This window comes from Penaeus chinensis, chromosome 38 (genome assembly GCF_019202785.1).
Source record: "Penaeus chinensis breed Huanghai No. 1 chromosome 38, ASM1920278v2, whole genome shotgun sequence".
Classification (NCBI taxonomy): Eukaryota; Metazoa; Arthropoda; class Malacostraca; order Decapoda; family Penaeidae; genus Penaeus; species Penaeus chinensis.
This window is the reverse complement of record NC_061856.1, coordinates 19,769,684-19,779,683: the sequence shown is the minus strand read 5'-3', so window position 1 is coordinate 19,779,683 and position 10,000 is coordinate 19,769,684. Positions and strand designations below refer to the sequence as shown.

Here is a 10,000-nt window from a genome sequence, read left to right as displayed (position 1 = left end):
GATAGATAAATGCATGCCCATCAGAGAATCGCGCAGAAACCGATGTTTACCTTTTTTTATTGACTCCAGTTTTCTAAAAAAAAAAAAAAAATCGAAACAAAACTGCATCGAAAAGTCCCAATAATTTAGATGATCTGCAACTCTACTTGTTGTGTCACAGATACAGAAATGGTTTGCAAAACTCCATTCCTTTACCTGTACTTTTCCTTTCTTTTACGATGAAATAATGATTTGCGTGTATAAAAAAAGAAAGAAAAAACACGAAAACGTCGGAATCCTTACGTGAGTTCACGGTATAAGGGGGTTTCCGAACATACGTTTGTATTCATACACCTGAATGCGTATACATGGTCGCACGTGTGTGTTGGGCTTACTGATGTAGCTTTACAGACAATGGTAGTTTTATCCGTTTTTTCTATCGCAAATACTGGATATTAGGATAAGTCACCATGGAAACCCAATGTCAAACGGACGACTGTAACTTACGAGAATATACTAATATATGAGAAGATTAAAGGCCTAATCATATCAAAATACATTATTATACTATTTTAATTAAAAAAAAAAAAAAAAATCTAGATAACAAAGGATGAGTAAAACACTCATACGAAGGTCTATGATTTTCGTTCATTTGGTCAGTAATATTTTTAGTTGGTCATTTTCATGACCTCTCCCCTCTACTTACCCTCGACTTTTCACGGTACACATAACTCATCGCCTGTGCCAACTTTGACCTGCGCCCAGAACAGAACGACAATGACAAAGTGTCTCCAGAGCAAGCAATTCCGAACCTTACCGCCGATCACGTTATACATGTAAACTTTTATTTTGATTATACTCAAAATGTTTGTTAGATAATCCTCATTCTGAATTGATGATACTGTAGTATCAAATGTTCACGATTTAATTGTACTGACATATCCAGTGTCCCACAGGAACCTATGACTGTCATAAAACAGAGAGTCTGTACTGACATTCCTACCGATGATTAATGTTTTCCATTTTCTTATATTTAGTGACATTGACGACTTGTGATCACCTTAAAAACTCAGAGCCAAAGTCACTCTGCCCACAGCATCGGTTCGATCATCCAAGCTCCCACAAATTATAGCCTAGAATAATCCAGAAGAAACTCTGCCGAGATCTTATTCATTCATCAATCGTAACAATTACACTAGTGGCTTGCTACATGGAATATCGCACACATACCTCAAATCCGAAGAAAACTCGCATTTCCCTACGTGCCAAAATAAGGTGAGATGCTTATCTTGTACAGTTTACCTCGTTGGTTAGGAGTTATCAGTGAAGTGAAGCTTTTCCCTCTTGTTATTCTCTAAAATCTCCCCGCATAGAAAACGGGATCTCCCCTCAGCCAGTCTCTCACTCGCGCCACGCACATTCACTCGGAGTTTACTTAAATTCACATCCTTAAACTACTTTCATTAATTTTCATTTAAAACGTATGTCTTGCGTATCACCCAGCGACCGAGTTCTATGTAGTAAGAGAACTAATTCAGACTCATTAGACACTGACCGATAATCGCTCTTCTCAACTCTTCCCTCACTGCTTGACTCCGCCACTCCATTTTCCCCTCACGCTACACCTGTACTCACTCCTGCCTCTCCCCTCATGCTCATTCCTGTCTACCCAGTCATTCCAACTATGCCTTCCAACACCGTTACCCCTGTTCCTCCTACTCATACTGATTCTACTCCTCACCTCCAACCACTCGCGACAATTGTCCGTTTTGATAGCTCTGACAAGATTACTGTAGATGCTATGGGAAGTATGTGGCTCCAACTGGAGTTCTTTAAAATTCAGTGAATCTTGCTTGCAGCATGTTTTGCAGTATCTTGACTAGACATCTTTTTCTGTTCGACAAGTCCTGACCGCCTTCTAAATGAGTAAGAGCCATACATGGAACGATTTTAAGACTGACTCCCTACTGACAATCGCTCCGAAGGACATTCCCCCAATCTTACAAACAGCACGCATGTTTAACCTGAGATCTGCCTCTTTCCCACCCATTGATCTCCATCTCCTAGGTGCAACTGTTCGGTCAGCATTAGATCGAATGGTGTGTGCTTATTTCAAGCCTACTGCAGACGCAATAGACGCAAATTATAATATCTTCCAAACCTATTTTACCCTTTGCACCTTCTTTACCTCTTTACCTCACAGCCAACAGAAGACTGTCCTTGATAAAATACAACTCCCTGAAATGGCAAGGGACATGCCTAAAGCCACCCAGCAATCGTCTGGCCAGTCCCACAGAACTTCACTTGGGTTCCTCAAAATGGCATCTGCTGGCATTATCTTCGTTTAGGGCACCACTCTAGGGAATCTAATAGTACCCCTTTCTATCCTTACCATAATCTAGGTCATTTGTGGTATGCGTGCAGAGGATTCCCTCCTCAAGTTAAGAAAACCAATGATGCACTGCGATCTCAGAATAATTCTACACAAACTAAATCGATATTTTTAGGAGCAACGCCCCTACTGCAGGAACCTTGCAGTAGGGCCATCATCGCAGGCGATGCACCTGCAGTCTTTGAAGGACGACCTGCATACTTCTTCGTTGTCAGTGGCAGCGCCGTCAGCCACTTCCTTCTCTCAACGCTCGTGAATTTCAACATCCTTACGCCAGTCCATCCTCCAAAGTGGTGGGAGAGTTCAAACTCAACATTACCCTTCCATTCATTGTCGTAGACGATGCTCATCTCCCTGGTGATCTCTTTTTAGGTTATAACTTCATGCACAAGGCTGAAATTCATCAAAAACCTGAGTCACTCACCAAGGTAACATCTATCATCTCACCATGCCGAGTTCTGTTTGGCATTCCTCTTCTAACCCTGCAAATACAATTGCAGCTGCTATGTCTCTGTCGCAATCCCCTGCAGTTGCCCCAACGCCGGGCGACTCTCCAAAGGACGACTGAACTTGACGCTCGTCCTTCGCCACCAATGCACCTATGCAGAATCTTCAGTATCACTGTCATACCACTTAGATGACACCGAACGTCAGTACTTTCACGGTAACAAATTCCTCATCATCAGACTGCATTGTCTCCTCAAATCTCACACTTTCCCCTCATTACTCGATGGTTCCCGTGCATGTCACATTTATGGATAGGACTGCACTTGTCAAACCTGATTACATTCCTGTTTCCCTGCAACTTGCGACTGGGAGGTTACTGACCTCCCTGTTGCTGAAGTAGAGCTCCCTATCGCAGCTGTTTGCAACATGTCAGCTACTGTGAATGCGCCTGAGGCACCCAGACCTGAAGAGACTTTGCAGGAGATGCCTTACTCGCCCAGGGCATGTTCGAACCTTTTCAGTCACCATAGTCAGCTCCAATGCTCCTCTTACCCAAGAAGGATGGATCTCTGTGCCTTTTCATCGAATATTGCTGCTTGAATGTAGCCACCTCTTCTCCAAGAAGTAGGTTAGGGAAATGCTATATTTTCGTTGATAGACTTAGCACATGGATTCTTGCAAGTCAAGATGGATCCATCATCAAAGGACCTCACCACCTTTTCTACTCCACATGGACATTTTACTTTCACTAGAATTTACTTTAGTCTTAGGAATTCTCAAATTATCATCTCTTGATTAATGTCACTAATTATGCAAGGCTTGATATGTGATGCACTCTTCCTCTACTTTGATGACAAACTTATCGCCTCCAAGGACATTGCATATAAATTGAATATAAATTGAAATTAGTCTTTCAGCACCTTGCCGATGCAAACCTGACAATAAATCTCAAGAAATGCCAATTTTTTTCAGACAGACTGAGTATCTGGGCCACACCATTGACTTAACCAGACTACGCCACAATGAAGAAAATGTACATTATGTACAGAATTTCCTGGTGCCTTCATCAGTCATTTAGGTAAAATCTCTCCTTGGTCTAGCAGTATTTTACTGCCCATTCATTGAGAAGTTCAGAATAGTCACCAAACCTCTGACTCCTCTCCTGAGGAAAGACAACAAGCATTCAAAACCATCAAGCAACGCCTCACCAAAGTTCCAGTTATTTCATTCCCCGACTTTAGTTAGACTTTCTGCCTCATGAAGTCGGGGAGTCCTCATTTCTACAGTGCTCAAGCTACTCCATGATTCTTAGACTTTGGGACATCAAGGTATTTTCAAAACTTTGCTGTATCAAAACTTTGCTCTCACTATTATTTCCCAGCCCCTTGCCTGACATACCAAAACGACCTTTTGTCAGTGTGAGTATGGAAGTTCTTTCCATTTCACTCCCACAGAGAACCGAAATCGCTTCCTGCTCATCATGATTAACAGTTTCAGCCGCTATCCTTGACAAGAGCGCGGACCCTGTCACTCATGTGTTCCTCTCTCACATCATCTGTCATTATGGTAGTTGGAGACGACTACGCGAAGACCATGATCACCCGGAAGCAAGAGGCCTACTGCATCGCCCATGAGCACTTGCGGTTGGAAGGGGACCGCATCATTGCTCAGCAACACAAGCTCGCCCGTCGGAAAGAGATTCTCATCTTCCATCATGCATCTGATAAGTCCTCTCCTACGGCTAAACTTGCTACTGATTTCGTAGGACCATTAAGATCTATGTCAAAATCTCATTTCTCCCGATTCCACGCCTGATACTTTGATGCCACTGTCTTCCCCAGAGTACGACTCATTTGATCTTCCGCAGACACCTTCGGTCCAGAGATGACCAAGATGTCCATACTAAAACCCGCTCAGTCGTTGGTCACGCCACACTCGATCCACATATGGCCAGCCTGCATCTTACCTTCCACCTGCACACCACGCCGGGACCGAGTCTCCTTGCATCAGCGTCGTCGAGACTTCCTCTTCAACTTCACCCACTGCAGCCAGATTGAGGACGATCCTATTTAGGTGGTCGAGCGGTTTAATGACCTCACCCCTCTACTCACCCTCGACTTCTTACAGTACACAGCACTCTACTAGCTATCACCTGTACCAACTTTGACCTGTGCCCAGAACGTAACGTCAAAGTGCCCCCAGGGCAAGCAATTCTGAAGTCACTTCGTATTCTAATCCTACAAATACTTACATATATACATATACAAAAAAGGGAGAACATAGAATATACATACAGACAGATAGAAAGAGATAGATAGAATTGAGAGAGAAAGAGAGAGAGAGAGAGATTTGATCTAATTTGTTGGGTAACATTTTTTCTGCAGAACCCTGCCCTACAAAAAGACAGGATAAAATGACAAAATATAAAAACACAACCACAACACAGTAACATATACAAAGATGAAAAGGAAAACACAATAAGAAACTAAATCAAACTTTGACGTTTCAAACTCGTTATGAGTTCCTCATCAGAGGATAAATAACCGAAATGGAATTTTGGTTACCTATCCGTCATTTCTTACTGTGACTATTTTCCTTTTCATGCCAAAGCATTTATATGGAAGGCTATCAGTCAAGTATCATTTTTACATGTCTGAAGGGCTGTGTCATTATTTTTGCATTATTTACATATCTTGTTGGTAAAAAAAGATATATATATATACATATATATCTAACACTAATGATGTCGAAGAAAAGACCAGTAAGTAATGGGTATGATTATGCGGCTTGCCTCTATAACTGCATACTGATATCTTATGACTAGAGTACGGGTCATGACCTACTACTGGGTCACAATCTCATGTTCAGTGGATTGCCACATAATAATAATAATAACAATAATAATAATACATACATGTAAACACACACACACATGCGTTTATATGTATCATTATCCTCATCAGGCTGTATCAATACACTGCAGTGCGTAGGCCTCTTCCAATCTTTTCCAATTCTTCTGCTCCTGCATTTTTTGTTTCTAGTCTTGATACCAAAATTTCGTTATTTCGTCATGCCACCTTGTCACTGGCCTCCTTATGATAGCTATATCCCAGTCTGTTACTTTCCTTGTCCATCTTTCGTCCTGTCTCCGATTTCTATAACTTGCCCATTGCCATTTCTTCTTTTTAATGCTTGTTATTATATCTTCCACTTTTGTCTGTTCCCTTATCCACATCACCGTTATTAGATATCTTAGGATAACTCCCAGTGTCAATCTTTCCTTACTCTCTGGGCACTTATTAGTTTTTTCTCCAGTTATTTGGGTCTTAGTGCATGTTTCTGCTCGATAAGTCATAGCTGGGAGGACGCATTAGCTAAAGACTTTTCGTTTTAAACATAATTGCAAGGAACCACTTAGTACAATTTGCTACTATGTCTGCCGAAGTCACTGCTGATGCATCACTTTATTTCCTCTTCACTGGATGTGTTTGTCTGTATGAGTTACCCTAGATATATACTTGTCCACTACCTCTAGCACTTCGTCTTGTATGTACATGCACCTGTTCGAACTGAGCTCTACTGTTGAACATGACTACTTACAGTCTTTCTCTATTCAGATCATGCATTTATTGCTGCAGTTCATTTGCTGACTCAATGAAGAGAATAATAGCGTCGGCAAAACTTAGGTTGTTTAGGTATCCATCTCCTATTTTGATACCCTTTCCATTCCATTCTAGCTTCTTGAACATTTCCTCAAGCTGTAAACATTTATAGTGAGATGCTGTCGCTCTAACACCTTTTTTGGTTGTTATGGGGCTTGATGGTTGCTGTCCATTTTCGTATATATCTTCCAATATTTTACAGTAGACTTCCTCTACCCCTTGTCTTCGAATAGCTTCTAATTCTGCTGGGTTTGCACAGAATCAAATGTTTTTTCGTAATCGATGAATGCCATACACATGGGTTTCATATATTCATTTATCTTCTCTCATATTTGGGTTAGTGTGTGAATGTGGTCTGTTCTCTAGGCTGTTTAGAATCCAGACTGTCAGAGATGTGAGCTGTGATAGCTTTTGTGAACAGTTTGTAAGTAACTGAAAGGAGGTTTATGGTTCGGTAGATTTTTAGATCCTTTCTATCCCCTTTCTTGTGCATCAAATAATTGTTGCATTTTCCCAGGTTTTCGAAGTTTTGTCGTTGATAAGGCATTTGTCATAGAGAGTGGCTCGTTTCACTGTTACAATTTCTCCTGCATCTATTACTAATTCCGTCTTCACCTGGTGTTTTACCTTCTTCATGCCTTTAAGAGCTCTTTTAATTTCTGTTGTAATGTTAAGTACACACACACGGTGTAAAAGGCTATGGCCTAAAATAGTGGCTGTGACTGGTTGGGCAGTGATAGTGGTTAAATGGCTTGACTCTTATTTCCATAAAAGAGTACAACACAGTAACGGGAACACACGAGACATTGATTTAGGGTAAGCGCTTAGTGCAGTGTCATGTGTTCAACCAGCCAGCCCTGGGGAACCGGAGGCTGGTGGTGACATGGTCACGGTGAGTGCTGGGAGCGAACTGAAGGGTCAGACGAGGTCAGATATAATCATCTAGGCCCTCGTTGGTTTAATGGTTCCAAGCAGCCACGTGGTCTATTGGTCTACTGATTTACAGAATTCGTGCTAATGTTCATGTGCCATATTGCTCAGCAACCTACTCATGCCTTGCCCTCGAGGCACCTTAGATTGGCCTCAAGGGTGACCCATCTTTGGCTGATCCTGATTGGCTGGTCATCTCGTTCTGCATGTGCGTGTCCTTGGTCCATCTTGTTCTGCACGTGCGTGTCCTTGGTCCATCATCCTTGTCGTCCTCTTCTTCCTGGTCCTTGTGTTATCCATCCGTCCTCGACGTCCACACTCCTCGAAAGTCTCCCACAGGTCCTCAACTTTGGACTCCTCCAGTCTTCCTCGTAGTCCTCGTCCAGGCCTAACTAGGCAGCGTACTCGTTCACACGTCCTCACAGATATCGTCCAGGTCCATCTCGGCTGCGTGCACGTCAAGACGTCCTCGTAACCTTCATCTGGATCTACGGGTGTCCAGGCAGGAGGCGTCCTCTTTAGCATCTCAGGGCAGCTGATACTTGCACTGATGAGCTCCTGGGGTTTGACTGGATCTGTAGGCGTCCAGGGAGGCGGCGCCCTTCCACAGCATTCTGGGGCAACTAGTACCTGCACTGGCGAGTTCCTAGTCATTCCCTTCACTGGATCTATGAGCGTCCTGGCAGGCGGCGCCCTTCCTCTACATCATGGGGCGGCTTAATACCTGCTCTGATGAACATCCTGGTCTGCAGGCCTATGGTGATCTTCCGGTGACGTTCTCCTCACAGCATCCTAAGGTGACCGTTTTTGCAGCAGGCTCCTCCTTCGGAGCCATTTCGGATATCGTTGGTCCAACTGTTATGTATAGTCGGGAAGCCAGATCATACCCGTAAGGGCCAAGATAGTAAGAGAAAAAGAAAGGCAACAGAGAGCAGGGGGTGTTAAGTGCTACTAGCTGGTTATTTATATAAATGTGCAACTTTTAATGTTCGTCTGCTTTACTTCCACAAAGATAAAGAAGAAAATAGGAGAGGGTGACGTCAGTAGCGATCCGTAGGGACCTGACTTGAACTACTACCTGATAAGGGAGACGATGACGGCAAATCCGCAAAAAATTTACTTCTACTAATTGTCATCACATAGAGAAGAAATGTCATCATGTACTAGTCACTCATCACGACTGACAAAATCGCGGGCAAAAGAGATACATCATAAATCTTTACGTCCACAACTACGACAGCAACAAACACTATTAATGAAAAGGTCCAAGTGTCTTTTGTTCTGCCTCAATGAGTGTGTGTAGGTTTGTGAGCAACATTACCGTTCGACTTACGATGCTATTAATACAAAATTATTTCAACTACCACATTGAATTCAACATTTAATGATATGCGACTGAATGTACGCACTAATGAACGGTGACGTGAAAAATTATTCGCAAGCTTTCTCGCAAGCAAATCTTCCTGGGTCAGAAATGTACAACACAATCCATGATTTAATACATCTACATTTCGAATTCGCTAAAAAATTCTGAAATGCCGAGGTAGCCATTGTCCAGCTATGCATGTCAGACTACATAAGATTTCATTGACAGGGGTTCCTTATACTCAAATTACAGTACGAAATTGAGTGAACTGAATGAGCCGGGAAATTCTATAAATAACCCGCTCTACTCTGCGTATCTGCAATAGGTGCTCGTGACATTCCCTACGGGTATCTAATACGAATCACACAATCGCTTGGGATATACCTAGAACATGCAAGCGACTTCCAGAGAGTGAAAAGGTCGAGATTAATAAACGAATAACGATTCTAGCTTAACCCCTAGACCTACATTAATGAATGGACGTATTGTAGGGCACACCGACTCGAATAAAAGTTATCGATTGAACGAATAACGGTTTTACTTGTACCTACTATCATAACGTCGGAGCATAGATCTATTAGGCGATTTACGCAACCCCGGTTTATATCGGGTATTCCTGTGCACCATGATATGTGGAAGATCCTAACACTAAATACGAAATAATAAATTTGTATAAAAATCGCGTTACAAGTTCCGCTCTGCACATACGGCTTAACACATTTATGGGAGAAGGGATGGAAAAGAAATGAAAAGGCTCAAAACGTGTACTCACGTGGTTTTGAAGAGACGGTTGTGGAAGCGTTGGTCGAGCAGATTTCGAAGACTGTGTGTCCGTGTTACGAGCTAAAAGGACGGAACTACCACGCTGCTGCCAGACTGTAGATGCCTCTTAACAATGGCTAGCAGGGGTAGTCATAGGAGTTGACTCATTATTTCCATAGAAGAGTACAACACAGTAAAGGGACACACGAAACGTTGACTTAGGGTAAGCGCTTAGTGCAGTGTCACGTGTCTGGCCAGCCATCCCTGGTGAGGGGGGCGGGAGGGTGAGGTGACCTGGTCACGGTGAGTGCTGGGAGCGTACTAAAGGGTCAGACGAGGTCAAATATAATCGTCACTTAAGCTTGCTTGTGTGATGGTTCCAACTTGACTTAGGGCCATGTGTTAAACAGCCACGAATTCGTGCTACTGTACATGGCACATACACACACATGTGTGTTTGTG

General features: G+C 42.8%; 1 protein-coding gene across 3 annotated transcripts in view; it reads right to left on the bottom strand.

Annotated features, from left to right (window-relative positions):
* The window catches only part of LOC125046209 (forkhead box protein F1-A-like), an 83,943-nt gene that overhangs the window by 25,224 nt on the left and 48,719 nt on the right, over positions 1-10,000 (bottom strand). The window lies entirely within an intron of this gene.